The 18,147-nt window shown below is 53.8% G+C and overlaps 1 protein-coding gene across 4 annotated transcripts in view; it reads right to left on the bottom strand.

Moving 5' to 3' along the window:
* Positions 1 to 18,147, bottom strand: part of NPR2 (natriuretic peptide receptor 2) — a 567,493-nt gene that overhangs the window by 468,009 nt on the left and 81,337 nt on the right. The window lies entirely within an intron of this gene.

Consider the following 18,147-nt stretch of genomic DNA (forward strand, 5'->3'; position numbering starts at 1 on the left):
GGCCATTATACTGTATGGAGGACTATGTGGGGCCCATTATACTGTATGGAGGGCTATGTGGGGTCATTATTCTTTATGGAGGACTATGTGGGGCCCATTATACTGTATGGAGGACTAGGTGGGGCCATTATACTGTATGGAGGACTAGGTGGGGCCATTATACTGTATGGAGGACTATGTGGGGCCATTATACTGTATGGAGGACTATGTGGGGCCATTATACTGTATGGAGGACTATGTGGGGCCATTATACTGTATGGAGGGCTATGTGGGGCCATTATTCTGTATGGAGGGCTATGTGGGGCCATTATACTGTATGGAGGACTATGTGGGGCCATTATACTGTATGGAGGACTATGTGGGGCCATTATACTGTATGGAGGACTATGTGGGGTCATTATACTGTATGGAGGACTATGTGGGGCCCATTATACTGTATGGAGGACTATGTGGGGCCATTATTCTGTATGGAGGACTATGTGGGGCCCATTATACTGTATGGAGGACTATGTGGGGCCATTATACTGTATGGAGGACTATGTGGGGCCCATTATTCTGTATGGAGGACTATGTGAGGCCATTATACTCTATGGAGGACTATGTGGGGACCATTATTCTGTATGGAGGACTATGTGGGGCCCATTATACTGTATGGAGCACTATGTGGGGCCATTATTCTGTATGGAGGGCTATGTGGGGCCCATTATACTGTATGGAGGACTATGTGGGGCCATTATACTGTATGGAGGGCTATGTGGGGCCATTATACTGTATGGAGGACTATGTGGGGCCCATTATTCTGTATGGAGGACTATGTGGGGCCATTATACTGTATGGAGGACTATGTGGAGCCATTATACTGTATGGAGGGCTGTGTGATGGGGTCACCATTCTTTGTTGGGGGGATTGAGCGAGAGGGGTACAGTAGGGTCATCTTACTGTGCGTGTGGAGGAATTCACTGTGGGGGTATCATACTGTGTTTGGGGGCACTTTTGTTTGCATCATACTTTATTATCTGCATTATTCAGGGTTTTTCATCCTTTGTGCTTTTTACTGCTCTTACATGACATTATATTATTCCACTAACATTTCAAAAGTTAATAGTTTCATTTGATAAGGAAAAACTTCCTCAATTGTAGACATTTTTTTTTTTTTTAACAAATATGAAGGTTTGCGGCGCCTTTGGTCCTCTGTGTACACGAGTTTGACATCCCTGCCTTAAAGGGTTATTCTCATCATGATAAAGGGTTACAAAGAGGCTGCAAAAACAAACAACTTTACAATTTTACATTTGATTAAAGTTCCTCTCCATTCTCAAAAACAGACCTCCCTGCAATCGGTGGGGGGTATCTTAGGCTTGGAGTGCAGCGCTTACAAGCTCTTTGCTATAGACTCTATAGCACTAATGTAGGAGTTGTTCTTTCTAAACTAAAACCTTAGTATTCCGGTGAAATTGGCGTGTTGGCACTTGGCGATAAATAAGTGGCTTTTGGATTGCAGTTTGGACACTCGGTCTCTAAAAGGTTCGCAATCACTGCCGTAGACCATCCATGGTGATAGAAAGTCTAGACCCTGCATAACGATGGAAACACTGCATGATGATGGAGACCCCAGACCACACATGTAGATAGAAGACCGCACACTTTGATGGAAACCTCTGCCCACCACACATTAATGGAGATTGCACACGGTGATGGACACCCCAGACCCGGCACACTGATGAAGACCCTGCACTGTGACTGCAGAACAAACCCCATGAAGGAGACCCTGCATAGTAATAGAGACACCACACCGTCACAGAAACCTTGCAGAGTAACAGAGAAGACTCCAGACCATGAGGAAGACCCTTGATGATAACAGAGATTCCAGACAATGACAGAGACCCTGCACCACAGTGATCGAGACCTCAGATCCAGAGCCTCCACCATAATAGAGATCCAACTATGCACTGCAATGGACCCCCACATGGGAATAGAGACCCTGCAGAGTAATACAGAGTCCACACCACGACAGAGACCCCATACAGTGATCGAGACCTCAGATCCAGAGCCTCCACCATAATAGAGATCCAACTATGCACTGCAATGGACCCCCACATGGGAATAGAGACCCTGCAGAGTAATACAGAGTCCACACCACGACAGAGACCCCATACAGTGATCGAGACCTCAGATCCAGAGCCTCCACCATAATAGAGATCCAACTATGCACTGCAATGGACCCCCACATGGGAATAGAGACCCTGCAGAGTAATACAGAGTCCACACCACGACAGAGACCCCATACAGTGATCGAGACCTCAGATCCAGAGCCTCCACCATAATAGAGATCCAACTATGCACTGCAATGGACCCCCACATGGGAACAGAGACCCTGCAGAGTAATACAGAGTCCACACCACGACAGAGACCCCATACAGTGATAGAGACCTCAGATCCAGAGCCTCCACCATAATAGAGATCCAACTATGCACTGCAATGGACCCCCACATGAGAATAGAGACCCTGCAGAGTAATACAGAGTCCACACCACGACAGAGACCCCATACAGTGATCGAGACCTCAGATCCAGAGCCTCCACCATAATAGAGATCCAACTATGCACTGCAATGGACCCCCACATGAGAATAGAGACCCTGCAGAGTAATACAGAGTCCACACCACGACAGAGACCCCATACAGTGATAGAGACCTCAGATTCCACACAGAAAGAGACCCAACACTCTGTCAGGGCATCCCCGCGCTGGATCAGAAACCTGGAGCATAGGAGGTCAGGCAGGGTAACGGAGACTCTGAACAGTGAAAGATTGGTGGACTTTACAACTACAAAGGGTACAGGATGCAAAATAGTAGAGTCATTGCTAGACGCAGCATAACTCTCACAGAAGACCGGAAAGATAATGTAATGTCATCATTGGAAATAAGAGAAGGCTGGCAGTGATGAGATAAAGCCAGACCCAGATACAGAACCGAGGCGTCCAACCAAAGAAAACAAAGATAAACCACCTGTACGTCTCCCATACAAGACGCACAGTATGACACAACATCGGAAGAAGACAGATCTCAGCTCTCGGAAAAGGAAACAAATGAATTAAAGCTGCAGAGGAAGAAATTAAATCCATGCCTGAAATCCAAGGACGTCAGCACTCTTACAGGTGGAAAGAGTCATCCCAAGAACAAAAAATACCGCTGTGAAGTTCCAATGGATCTCCCAGAGCAAGGACGTCTGGACTTACATTACTGCCCAAGTGAGGACATGATTGCGGATGTGTTTGTGAAACCTCTAACTGCCAAACATGGTGCGTTGATGTCACGGGTGTGTCAGGTGTAATAGACAGTCGCTCTGAATCTGGCTGTAGAACATCACTGCGGTTGGCATTACAGATGCCTTCTTTATCCTTCTGCCTTTAGGACCCAGCAGTGACCTCCCTCCTGCTGCTGATTGACACACCCTTGCCTGGAAGTTAAAAACACTCTGTTTGCTCCAGGGAATCGCTGGTGAAACTTCTATGTACCTTTGTGCAGGTTTCGTGCACTAGCAGTCGGCTAGCTTCTTCTCTGGTGCCCTTGGAGGACAGTTGGCTTTATTCCTCTGGTGTCTGCTCAAACTAAGTTTGTCCCCTATGTTTGTCTTTCTTGTGGTCTTTAGTTTGTAGTGGGTCCTGACCAGTGCTCACCCCTACCTCTGCCTATCTAGGGCTGAGCTCTAGGGTCATCCAGGGTGTCATAAAAATATTAAGGATTTTTCCAAACCCCTCATCCACCCCATACCATTTGTCAAAGGAGAAGAGCTGACAATCTATGGAGCCATCTCTATGCAAATAGCAGTACAAAAAAGCCTCTCTCTTCCTCCCTCCCCTCTCAACCATCTGTCAGAGTAAACGAGGCTCTATACAAATCGCAGCACATAGGAGATGTGGCAAACTCAAGTGGCACAGGCCTGTGATAAATTTACACCTGGGTGAGGAGGATGCAGCTCGTTTAAGCTCAAACACTACTCACAATATCCAGGACAATTCCCAGCTGCAAACTCCAGGCTTTTCGGCACCGACATGAAATATGAAATATCGGAAGTCCTATGATTCCGATAATAATGGGACACATATCTTTAGTGGCAGTGTCAGCTAAGGAACAATACCTTTATTTTTCCATAGCTGTATGCCACTCCGGTCAGCTGTGGCACAAAAGTACCGAAATAACGGACCGCAGCTATACCATGTGTAGTCTCTAAGGAAAGGTAAATTCGTAATAAAGAATATGGAATCACCTGCAAGCTTCTGCGATCAACCAACGATAAGTTATCGCAGAAGTTAGAGATTTTAATAAAAATATGAATGCTTGAGCCTAGCCCACGTGATGTCATCACAGGGGGTGTGTGGGCAGGTCTCCCTTCGACATAAAAGACCTAGCCGAGGATGGGTCAGTACTCATTGCCGGGTATAGATTTTATAAGCAAGGGTTTCCGTTTGATAACGGTCAAATCAATTGGAGCGCCTCCCCTCAAGCTAGACTGAATCGTCTCTGCGATCAGTTGAGTAAGTTCTTCATTAATCCTTTTTATTTTGTGTATTTCATAGCTGGTCGGTTGTGGCAGCGAATAATATTAATTGGGCTATCGTGAAGCTGGCAATTACCGTACGGAGGCGTAAACACATATTCCATGCTTTGGAATCCGGAGGTGTGTACACCATACGCTCACTGCTCGCTTGCCGATAGCTACATAGTGAGAAATCGGGGTCGTGTCCGCACGAATCCCTGACAATCCTGACAGAGTGATGGCAGCAGTGGGATATAGTGCAATCTCCCTGGTGTCATCACTGTGAATCCCTGATACAGGGCTTAGGGTCCTGCTCGACGATAGGTGTGGACCCTACATAGGGATGGTAGGGTGTTATTAGATCTGCTTAGGGGTCTCCACTCCCCCGTTCCCTAGTGTTTGGGCTTCCTTCCCCTCTTTCCTTCGTGTTGTATTTTTTCCCACATCTTGCGTGACAGTTGAAGAAGAGGCTGCACCTAAGGGACCTAGTCTTGGCTGAGAAGGTGTTGGAGTATAAAACAGCGGCAGGCTTATGCTGAGGAGGGACAGCAGATGGCGCTGTGATAACCGTTAGAGCTCACTAACACTGTACTCTGTGACCTCTCTGCTTCCTGGAATCAGCAGTCGTGATGCAGGAAAGGGTCACTGTATGTCCCAAGTAACGTTCATTCTCCCTGTGTCTGACCACAGGTAATTCTGATCGAGAGCCCACTGATCTACTGTGTGCCACCACAGGATCTACTGCAACAATATGTCCTCACTACAGGATCTTCCCCAATAAAGTGCAACCACAGGATCTACTGTAAATATGTGTCATCACTACAGGATCTACTGCAACAATATGTCCTCACTACAGGATCTACCCCAACGATGTGCCACTGCAGGATCTACTGTAACTATGTGTGATCATAGCAGGATCTACTGTAAATATGTGACGTTACTACAGGATCTACCCCAATAAAGTGCCACTGCAGGATCTACTGTAACTATGTGTCATCACTACAGGATTTACCCCAACAATGTGCCATAGCAGGATCTACTGTAAATATGTGACATTACTACAGGATCTACTCCAATAAAGTGCAACCACAGGACCTACTATAAATATGTGTCATCACTACAGGATCTACTTCAACAATATGTCCTCACTACAGGATCTACTGCAACAATATGTCCTCACTACAGGATCTACCCCAACGATGTGCCACTGCAGGATCTACTGTAACTATGTGTGATCATAGCAGGATCTACTGTAAATATGTGACGTTACTACAGGATCTACCCCAATAAAGTGCCACTGCAGGATCTACTGTCAGTCTGTGCACCCTGAGAAGTATGTGACCCCAGGCCGGGCCTGCACCTGCAGGGGGCGCTGCCCAGGTTTAGGGTTTGGTGTCTATGATGTTGGGTCTACATGTGACATTACTGGAGGGGGAGAAGCACAGAAGCCCCTCGGCTCCCAGTGAGCATATGGCCACATGTCAGAGGAGGGGGCTGGGGTGAGGGGCTCCTCATGTTCATCAGCTTGGGATCTTTATTTCCTGGTAACATATGGGGGGAGGGGCGGCTGCATGAAGAGCCCCTCAAGTGCAGGCGCAGGGGGCTAATGGGCGCAGGGGGCTAATGGGCGCAGGGGGTTAATGGGCGCAGGGGGCTAATGGGCGCAGGGGGCTAATCAGCTCCTGATTGCAGAGGGATGGAGGCTCCTCCATTATCCCTGAGGCCCCTGCACTCTGCAACCTGAGATGGAAAGGGGGGCCCTGCAGAGCATCGCGCCTATACTACAATGTGTCTCCTCTCCCAGAGCCCTGCAGAGCATCGCGCCTATACTACAAAGTGTCTCCTCTCCTAGAGCCCTGCAGAGCATCGCGCCTATACTACAAAGTGTCTCCTCTCCCAGAGCCCTGCAGAGCATCGCGCCTATACTACAAAGTGTCTCCTCTCCCAGAGCCCTGCAGAGCATCGCGCATATACTACAATGTGTCTCCTCTCCCAGAGCCCTGCAGAGCATCGCACCTATACTATCATGCGCCTCCTCTCCCAGAGCCCTGCAGAGCATCGCGCCTATACTATCATGTGTCTCCTCTCCCAGAGCCCTGCAGAGCATCGCGCCTATACTATCATGTGTCTCCTCTCCCAGAGCCCTGCAGAGCATCGCGCCTATACTACAATGTGTCTCCTCTCCCAGAGCCCTGCAGAGCATCGCGCCTATACTACAATGTGTCTCCTCTCCCAGAGCCCTGCAGAGCATCGCACCTATACTATCATGCGTCTCCTCTCCCAGAGCCCTGCAGAGCATCGCGCCTATACTACAAAGTGTCTCCTCTCCCAGAGCCCTGCAGAGCATCGCGCCTATACTACAAAGTGTCTCCTCTCCCAGAGCCCTGCAGAGCATCGCGCCTATACTACAATGTGTCTCCTCTCCCAGAGCCCTGCAGAGCATCGCACCTATACTATCATGCGCCTCCTCTCCCAGAGCCCTGCAGAGCATCGCGCCTATACTATCATGTGTCTCCTCTCCCAGAGCCCTGCAGAGCATCGCGCCTATACTATCATGTGTCTCCTCTCCCAGAGCCCTGCAGAGCATCGCGCCTATACTACAATGTGTCTCCTCTCCCAGAGCCCTGCAGAGCATCGCGCCTATACTACAATGTGTCTCCTCTCCCAGAGCCCTGCAGAGCATCGCACCTATACTATCATGCGTCTCCTCTCCCAGAGCCCTGCAGAGCATCGCGCCTATACTATCATGTGTCTCCTCTCCCAGAGCCCTGCAGAGCATCGCGCCTATACTACAATGTGTCTCCTCTCCCAGAGCCCTGCAGAGCATCGCGCCTATACTATCATGCGCCTCCTCTCCCAGAGCCCTGCAGAGCATCGCGCCTATACTATCATGTGTCTCCTCTCCCAGAGCCCTGCAGAGCATCGTGCCTATACTATCATGTGTCTCCTCTCCCAGAGCCCTGCAGAGCATCGCGCCTATACTACAATGTGTCTCCTCTCCCAGAGCCCTGCAGAGCATCGCGCCTATACTACAATGTGTCTCCTCTCCCAGAGCCCTGCAGAGCATCGCACCTATACTATCATGCGTCTCCTCTCCCAGAGCCCTGCAGAGCATCGCGCCTATACTATCATGTGTCTCCTCTCCCAGAGCCTTGCAGAGCATCGCGCCTATACTACAATGTGTCTCCTCTCCCAGAGCCCTGCAGAGCATCGCGCCTATACTACAATGTGTCTCCTCTCCCAGAGCCCTGCAGAGCATCGCGCCTATACTATCATGCGTCTCTTCTCCCAGAGCCCTGCAGAGCATCGCGCCTATACTATCATGTATCTCCTCTCCCAGAGCCCTGCAGAGCATCGCGCCTATACTACAATGTGTCTCCTCTCCCAGAGCCCTGCAGAGCATCGCGCCTATACTACAATGTGTCTCCTCTCCCAGAGCCCTGCAGAGCATCGCGCCTATACTACAATGTGTCTCCTCTCCCAGAGCCCTGCAGAGCATCGCGCCTATACTACAATGTGTCTCCTCTCCCAGAGCCCTGCAGAGCATCGCGCCTATACTATCATGCGTCTCTTCTCCCAGAGCCCTGCAGAGCATCGCGCCTATACTATCATGTATCTCCTCTCCCAGAGCCCTGCAGAGCATCGCGCCTATACTACAATGTGTCTCCTCTCCCAGAGCCCTGCAGAGCATCGCGCCTATACTACAATGTATCTCCTCTCCCAGAGCCCTGCAGAGCATCGCGCCTATACTACAATGTGTCTCCTCTCCCAGAGCCCTGCAGAGCATCGAGCCTATACTACAATGCGTCTCCTCTCCCAGAGCCCTGCAGAGCATCGCACCTATACTATCATGCGTCTCCTCTCCCAGAGCCCTGCAGAGCATCGCGCCTATACTATCATGCGTCTCCTCTCCCAGAGCCCTGCAGAGCATCGCGCCTATACTATAATGCGCCTCCTCTCCCAGAGCCCTGCAGAGCATCGTGCCTATACTACCATGTGTCTCCTCTCCCAGAGCCCTGCAGAGCATCACGCCTATACTACAATGTGTCTCCTCTGCTCAGAGCTCTGCAGAGCATCGTGCCTATACTACCATGTGTCTCCTCTCCCAGAGCCCTGCAGAGCATCACGCCTATACTACAATGTGTCTCCTCTGCTCAGAGCTCTGCAGACCATTGCACCTCCACTACCATGTGTCTCCTCTGCTCAGAGCTCTGCAGACCATTGCACCTCCACTACCATGTGTCTCCTCTCCCAGAGCCCTGCAGACCATTGCACTCCATTACCTGGTGTCTCCACTTCCCGGAGCCCTGCAGACCACTGCACCTCCACTACCATGTGTCTCCTCTGCCCAGAGCCCTGCAGACTATTGCACTTATACTACCTTATGTATCCCTGCAGAGCATCGCGCCTATACTACAATGTGTCTCCTCTCCCAGAGCCCTGCAGAGCATCGCACCTATACTATCATGCGTCTCCTCTCCCAGAGCCCTGCAGAGCATCGCGCCTATACTATCATGCGTCTCCTCTCCCAGAGCCCTGCAGAGCATCGCGCCTATACTACAATGTGTCTCCTCTCCCAGAGCCCTGCAGAGCATTGCGCCTATACTATCATGTGTCTCCTCTCCCAGAGCCCTGCAGAACATCGCGCCTATACTACAATGTGTCTCCTCTCCCAGCCCTGCAGAGCATCGCACCTATACTATCATGCGTCTCCTCTCCCAGAGCCCTGCAGAGCATCGCGCCTATACTATCATGCGTCTCCTCTCCCAGAGCCCTGCAGAGCATCGCACCTATACTATCATGCGTCTCCTCTCCCAGAGCCCTGCAGAGCATCGCGCCTATACTATCATGTGTCTCCTCTCCCAGAGCCCTGCAGAGCATCGCGCCCATACTACAATGTGTCTCCTCTCCCAGAGCCCTGCAGAGCATCGCACCTATACTATCATGCGTCTCCTCTCCCAGAGCCCTGCAGAGCATCGCGCCTATACTATCATGCGTCTCCTCTCCCAGAGCCCTGCAGAGCATCGCGCCTATACTACAATGTGTCTCCTCTCCCAGAGCCCTGCAGAGCATTGCGCCTATACTATCATGTGTCTCCTCTCCCAGAGCCCTGCAGAACATCGCGCCTATACTACAATGTGTCTCCTCTCCCAGAGCCCTGCAGAGCATCGCGCCTATACTATCATGCGTCTCCTCTCCCAGAGCCCTGCAGAGCATCGCGCCTATACTATCATGTGTCTCTTCTCCCAGAGCCCTGCAGAGCATCGCGCCTATACTATCATGTATCTCCTCTCCCAGAGCCCTGCAGAGCATCGCGCCTATACTACAATGTGTCTCCTCTCCCAGAGCCCTGCAGAGCATCGCGCCTATACTACAATGTGTCTCCTCTCCCAGAGCCCTGCAGAGCATCGCGCCTATACTACAATGTGTCTCCTCTCCCAGAGCCCTGCAGAGCATCGAGCCTATACTACAATGCGTCTCCTCTCCCAGAGCCCTGCAGAGCATCGCACCTATACTATCATGCGTCTCCTCTCCCAGAGCCCTGCAGAGCATCGCGCCTATACTATCATGCGTCTCCTCTCCCAGAGCCCTGCAGAGCATCGCGCCTATACTATAATGCGCCTCCTCTCCCAGAGCCCTGCAGAGCATCGTGCCTATACTATCATGCGTCTCCTCTCCCAGAGCCCTGCAGAGCATCACGCCTATACTACAATGTGTCTCCTCTGCTCAGAGCTCTGCAGACCATTGCACCTCCACTACCATGTGTCTCCTCTGCTCAGAGCTCTGCAGACCATTGCACCTCCACTACCATGTGTCTCCTCTCCCAGAGCCCTGCAGACCATTGCACTCCATTACCTGGTGTCTCCACTTCCCGGAGCCCTGCAGACCACTGCACCTCCACTACCATGTGTCTCCTCTGCCCAGAGCCCTGCAGACTATTGCACTTATACTACCTTATGTATCCTCTGCCCAGAGCCCTGCAGACCATTGCACCTTCACTATCATTTGTCTCCTCTCCCAGAGCCCTGCAGACCATTGCACCTCCACTACCATGTGTCTCCTCTGCCCAGAGCCCTGCAGACCATTGCACCTGCACTACCATGCGTCTACCCTGCCCAGGACCCTGCAGACTATTGCACCTATACTACCATGTGTCTCCTCTGCCGAGAGCCCTGCAGGCCATTATGTCCAGTACCTCTCCAGCTGATATAACCTGACACGCGGCTGTTGTGCCCAGCACCTCTCCGGCTGATATAACCTGATATGCGGCTGCTGTGCCCAGCAGGTCTCCGGCTGATATAACCTGACATGCGGCTGTTATGTCCAGTACCTCTCCGGATGATATAACCTGACACGCGGCTGTTGTCCCCAGCACCTCTCCGGCTGATACAACCTGACACGCGGCTGTTGTGCCCACCATCTCCCTGGCTGATATAACCTGACACGTGGCTGTTGTGCCCAGCATGTCTCCGGCTGATATAACCTGACATGCGGCTGTTATGTCCAGTACCTCTCCGGCTGATATAACCTGACACGTGGCTGTTGTCCCCAGCACCTCTCCGGCTGATACAACCCTGACACGCTGCTGTTGTGCCCAGCATGTCTCCGGCTGATATAACCTGACATGCGGCTGTTATGTCCAGTACCTCTCCGGCTGATATAACTTGACACGCGGCTGTTGTGCCCAGCATCTCCCTGGCTGATATAACCTGACACGCGGCTGTTGTGCCAGCATGTCTCCGGCTGATATAACCTGACACGCGGCTGTTGTGCCCAGTACCTCTCTGGCTGATATAACCTGACACGCGGCTGTTGTGCCCAGCACCTCTCCGGCTGATATAACCCGACACGCGGCTGTTGTGCCCAGCACCTCTCCGGCTGATATAACCTGACACGCGGCTGTTGTGCCCAGCACCTCTCCGGCTGATATAACCTGACATGCGGCTGTTGTGCCCAGCACGTCTCCGGCTGATATAACCTGACATGCGGCTGTTGTGCCCAGCACGTCTCCGGCTGATATAACCTGACACGCGGCTGTTGTGCCCAGCACCTCTCCGGTTTCTCTTCCTCCTCCACACGTCCCTACACTCCAGAATCCAGCAGCTTCTGATCATTGATCTCAAGCCTGAAAAGCTCAGTCTGGAGCCCAGAGATGATTGAGTGGTCCCCCCCACCCCCGAGCTGATTGTCCTCCCCAGTCCTGTGTTGATGCCCCTCTTGCAGTCCCAAGCTGTCACCCCCACTCCAGCTGATGCACCCCACAATCCCAATCTGACATTGACCCCCTCTCCAGTTGAGAGGTGCCCCCCCCCCTCTTAGTCTGAAACTGATGACACCGCCCCCTCCTCCCCAGTCCGGAGCTGAAGCCATGTCCTCCCCAGTCTTGACATGTCGCCCTTCCCTCATACCATGCTGATGTCGCTCCTGGCCCCCCAGTCCCGAGCTGATGTCCCCCTCCCAGTCTGGAGATGATGTAACAACCTTGTAAGTAATAATAATAATCTTTTTATTTATATATCGCCAACATATTCCGCATCTAGGGAATCTAGATTGTGAGCCCCCAACAGTATGTCTCTGGAGTGTGGGAGGAAACCGGAGAACCCGGAGGAAACCCACGCAAACACAGGGAGAACATACAGACAGTGCTAACTACTGAGCCACCGTACAGTGCTAGCCACTGAGCCACCGTACAGTGCTAGCCACTGAGCCACCGTACAGTGCTAGCCACTGAGCCACCGTACAGTGCTAGCCACTGAGCCACCGTACAGTGCTAGCCACTGAGCCACCGTACAGTGCTAACCACTGAGCCACCGTACAGTGCTAGCCACTGAGCCACCGTACAGTGCTAGCCACTGAGCCACCGTACAGAGCTAGCCACTGAGCCACCGTACAGAGCTAGCCACTGAGCCACCGTACAGTGCTAGCCACTGAGCCACCGTACAGTGCTAACCACTGAGCCACCGTACAGTGCTAACCACTGAGCCACCGTACAGTGCTATCCCCTGAGCCACCGTACAGTGCTAACCACTGAGCAACCATACAGTGCTAACCACTGAGCCACCATACAGTGCTAACCACTGAGCCACCATACAGTGCTAACCACTGAGCCACCGTACAGTGCTAACCACTGAGCCACCGTACAGTGCTAACCACTGAGCCACCGTACAGTGCTAACTACTGAGCCACCGTACAGTGCTAACCACTGAGCCACTGTGCTGCCCTACCCGGGCTGCCCTCCTGGCCCCCCAATCCAGGGCTGATGTCCCCCCCAGTGTGGAGATGAGGTCACCTCCTCGCACATGGCTGATGTCCCCCCAGTGTGGAGATGAGGTCACCTCCTCGCACGTGGCTGATGTACCCCCCCAGTGTGGAGATGAGGTCACCTCCTCGTACATGGCTGATGTCCCCCCCAGTGTGGAGATGATGTCACCTCCTCGTACGTGGCTGATGTCCCCCCAGTGTGGAGATGAGGTCACCTCCTCGCACGTGGCTGATGTACCCCCCCAGTGTGGAGATGATGTCACCTCCTCATACGTGGCTGATGTCCCCCCAGTGTGGAGATGAGGTCACCTCCTCGCACGTGGCTGATGTACCCCCCCAGTGTGGAGATGAGGTCACCTCTTCGTACGTGGCTGATGTCCCCCCCAGTGTGGAGATGATGTCACCTCCTCGTACGTGGCTGATGTCCCGCCAGTGTGGAGATGAGGTCACCTCCTCGCACGTGGCTGATGTACCCCCCCAGTGTGGAGATGAGGTCACCTCCTCGTACGTGGTTGATGTCCCCCCAGTGTGGAGATGAGGTCACCTCCTCGTACATGGCTGATGTCCCCCCCAGTGTGGAGATGAGGTCACCTCCTCGTACTTGGCTGATGTCCCGCCAGTGTGGAGATGAGGTCACCTCCTCGTACTTGGCTGATGTCCCCCCCCAGTGTGGAGATGAGGTCACCTCCTCGTACATGGCTGATGTCCCCCCCAGTGTGGAGATGATGTCACCTCCTCGTACGTGGCTGATGTCCCCCCAGTGTGGAGATGAGGTCACCTCCTCGCACGTGGCTGATGTACCCCCCCAGTGTGGAGATGATGTCACCTCCTCATACGTGGCTGATGTCCCCCCAGTGTGGAGATGAGGTCACCTCCTCGCACGTGGCTGATGTACCCCCCCAGTGTGGAGATGAGGTCACCTCTTCGTACGTGGCTGATGTCCCCCCCAGTGTGGAGATGATGTCACCTCCTCGTACGTGGCTGATGTCCCGCCAGTGTGGAGATGAGGTCACCTCCTCGCACGTGGCTGATGTACCCCCCCAGTGTGGAGATGAGGTCACCTCCTCGTACGTGGTTGATGTCCCCCCAGTGTGGAGATGAGGTCACCTCCTCGTACATGGCTGATGTCCCCCCCAGTGTGGAGATGAGGTCACCTCCTCGTACTTGGCTGATGTCCCGCCAGTGTGGAGATGAGGTCACCTCCTCGTACTTGGCTGATGTCCCCCCCAGTGTGGAGATGAGGTCACCTCCTTGTACGTGGCTGATGTTTCCCCCAGTGTGGAGATGATGTCACCTCCTCGTACATGGCTGATGTTCCCCCCAGTGTGGAGATGAGGTCACCTCCTTGCACGTGGCTGATGTACCCCCTCAGTGTGGAGATGAGGTCACCTCCTCGTACTTGGCTGATGTACCCCCCAGTGTGGAGATGATGTCACCTCCTCGTATGTGGCTGATATACCCCCCCCAGTGTGGAGATGAGGTCACCTCCTCGTACGTGGCTGATGTCCCCCCAGTGTGGAGATGAGGTCACCTCCTCATACCGGGCTGATGTCCCCCCAGTGTGGAGATGAGGTCACCTCCTCATACCGGGCTGATGTCACTCCTGGCCCCCCAATCCTGGGCTGATGTCCCCCCAGTGTGGAGATGATGTCACCTCCTCGTACGTGGCTGATGTCCCCCCAGTGTGGAGATGAGGTCACCTCCTCGTACTTGGCTGATGTACCCCCCAGTGTGGAGATGATGTCACCTCCTCGTATGTGGCTGATATACCCCCCCAGTGTGGAGATGAGGTCACCTCCTCGTACGTGGCTGATGTCCCCCCAGTGTGGAGATGAGGTCACCTCCTCATACCGGGCTGATGTCACTCCTGGCCCCCCAATCCTGGGCTGATGTCCCCCCAATGTGGAGATGATGTCACCTCCTCGTACGTGGCTGATATCCCCCCAGTGTGGAGATGAGGTCACCTCCTCGTACTTGGCTGATGTACCCCCCAGTGTGGAGATGATGTCACCTCCTCTTATGTGGCTGATATACCCCCCCAGTGTGGAGATGAGGTCACCTCCTCGTACGTGGCTGATGTCCCCCCAGTGTGGAGATGAGGTCACCTCCTCATACCGGGCTGATGTCACTCCTGGCCCCCCAATCCTGGGCTGATGTCCCCCCAGTGTGGAGATGATGTCACCTCCTCGTACGTGGCTGATGTCCCCCCAGTGTGGAGATGATGTCACCTCCTCGTATGTGGCTGATATACCCCCCCAGTGTGGAGATGATGTCACCTCCTCGTATGTGGCTGATATACCCCCCAGTGTGGAGATGAGGTCACCTCCTCGTACGAGGCTGATATACCCCCCCAGTGTGGAGATGAGGTCACCTCCTCGTACGAGGCTGATGTCCCCCCAGTGTGGAGATGAGGTCACCTCCTCGTACCGGGCTGATGTCACTCCCGGCCCCCCAATCCTGGGCTGATACCTCCCCCCAGTGTAGAGATGATGCCCCCCAGTCCAGAGCATGGTGGTGAGTGAGGTACCGAGGCTCGGAGGGGGAGGACTTGTTGCCCCATATCACCCAGTCTATGAGTCTTGCGGCCCTGGATCCCCGGGGGCCGCAGGTGGACACTGAGTGCTGCCATCTACTCTGAGTATTCAGAGTGCGCACATTGCTTTTCGTTCTCTGACATCTTTCTTTGCAGTCTCTCTCTGAGCAGTCTCTTGGTCATGTCTCACTCTGATCTGCACATTCCAGACAGTCTACTACCAGATGGCAACACTTTCCTCTCCCTGGAGACCGCAGAGGGGGCCGGAGGGGCCGAAGTGTCGTGTGTCTGACATACACAGTGCGTATTCCTCCGAACCACGACACATGGAGAGAGCAACTCCACAGCACCTATGTGTATGACTGCAGAGCCGCAGAAGACCCCCGACCACAGCTGAGACTACAGCCCGTCATCTCACGAGACCCCCCGGCCACAGCTGAGACTACAGCCCATCATCTCACAAGACCCCCAGTCACAACCGACTATAGATCATCATCTCACGAGACCCCCAGCCACAGCTGTGACCACAGCCGGTCATCTCACAACCGACTATAGCTCATCATCTCACGAGACCCCCGGCCACAGCTCTGACTACTGCTCGTCATATCCAGAGACCCCCGGCCACAGCTGTGACCACATCCCGTCATCTCCAGAGACCCCCAGCCACAGTTGTGACCATAGCCCGTCATCTCCAGAGACCCCTGGCCACAGCTGTGACTACTGCCTACATCTCGAGAGACCCTCAGCCACAGCTGTGACCACAGCCCGTCATCTCACAAGACCCCCAGTCACAACCGACTATAGATCATCATCTCACGAGACCCCCGGCCACAGCTCTGACTACTGCTCGTCATATCCAGAGACCCCCGGCCACAGCTGTGACCACATCCCGTCATCTCCAGAGACCCCCAGCCACAGTTGTGACCATAGCCCGTCATCTCCAGAGACCCCTGGCCACAGCTGTGACTACTGCCTACATCTCGAGAGACCCTCAGCCACAGCTGTGACTACAGCCCGTCATCTCACAAGACCCCCAGTCACAACCGACTATAGATCATCATCTCACGAGACCCCCAGCCACAGCTGTGACCACAGCCCGTCATCTCCAGAGACCCCCAGCCACAGTTGTGACCATAGCCCGTCATCTCCAGAGACCCCCGGCCACAGCTGTGACTACTGCCTACATCTCGAGAGACCCTCAGCCACAGCTGTGACCACAGCCCGTCATCTCACAAGACCCCCAGTCACAACCGACTATAGATCATCATCTCACGAGACCCCCAGCCACAGCTGTGACCACAGCCCGTCGTCTCACAAGACCCCCGTTCAGAACCGACTATAGATCATCATCTCATGAGACCCCCGGCCACAACTGTGACTACTGCCCGTCATAGCCAGAGAACCCCAGCCACAGCTGTGACCACAGCTTGTCATCTCACGAGACTCCCGGTCACAACCGACTATAGCTCATCATCTCACAAGACCCCCGGCCACAGCTCTGACTACTGCTCGTCATATCCAGAGACCCCCGGCCACAGCTGTGACCACATCCCGTCATCTCCAGAGACCCCCAGCCACAGTTGTGACCATAGCCCGTCATCTCCAGAGACTCCCGGCCACAGCTGTGACTACTGCCTACATCTCGAGAGACCCTCAGCCACAGCTGTGACCACAGCCCGTCATCTCACAAGACCCCCAGTCACAACCGACTATACATCATCATCTCACGAGACCCCCGGCCACAGCTCTGACTACTGCTCATCATATCCAGAGACCCCCGGCCACAGCTGTGACCACATCCCGTCATCTCCAGAGACCCCCAGCCACAGTTGTGACCATAGCCCGTCATCTCCAGAGACCCCCGGCCACAGCTGTGACTACTGCCTACATCTCGAGAGACCCTCAGCCACAGCTGTGACCACAGCCCGTCATCTCACAAGACCCCCAGTCACAACCGACTATAGATCATCATCTCACGAGACCCCCAGCCACAGCTGTGACCACAGCCCGTCATCTCACGAGACCCCTGGCCACAGCTGTGACCACATCCCGTCATCTCCAGAGACCCCCAGCCACAGTTGTGACCATAGCCCGTCATCTCCAGAGACCCCCGGCCACAGCTGTGACTACTGCCTACATCTCGAGAGACCCTCAGCCACAGCTGTGACCACAGCCCGTCATCTCACAAGACCCCCAGTCACAACCGACTATAGATCATCATCTCACGAGACCCCCAGCCACAGCTGTGACCACAGCCCGACATCTCACGAGACCCCCGGCCACAGCTGTGACTACTGCCCGTCATCTCCAGAGACCCCCGGCCACAGCTGTGGCCACAGCTTGTCATCTCCAGAGACCCCCGGCCACAGCTGTGACTACTGCCCGTCATCTCCAGAGACCCCCGGCCACAGCTGGTATTTTACCAGTGCACCTTCAGGGGTCCTAGATGGGGGCTGGGATCAGGGTCAGGGTCGTCTCCCATGAAGAACAAACATTGGCAGTCACAAGAAGATGCTGATCACAGGAATGGACAGAGAACTTGGGGTGTAAGGGGATTGTGGGGGAGGGGACACATCCGGATCGATAGTGGCCGCATTATGTAAGGAGAGCGCCACTTCCTCTCAGCACTTTATAGATCCGTCCTAAGAGGCTCCGGCAGAGAGGTTAACCCTTCATATGTTGGGGATCGCTGGAGTCTACGAAGCATCTGCTGGAAGCTTCAGCTGGAGCATGATTGAGAGTCACATAGGCCCAAGAAGGCAAGAGAGGCAGAAGAGCGGGCAATGAAAGGCACAGAGCTGTGCACCGACAAACG

The sequence above is a fragment of the Phyllobates terribilis genome, unplaced genomic scaffold (genome assembly GCF_046119375.1).
Source record: "Phyllobates terribilis strain yellow unplaced genomic scaffold, ASM4611937v1 Scaffold_1__5_contigs__length_1240528914, whole genome shotgun sequence".
Taxonomy (NCBI): Eukaryota; Metazoa; Chordata; class Amphibia; order Anura; family Dendrobatidae; genus Phyllobates; species Phyllobates terribilis.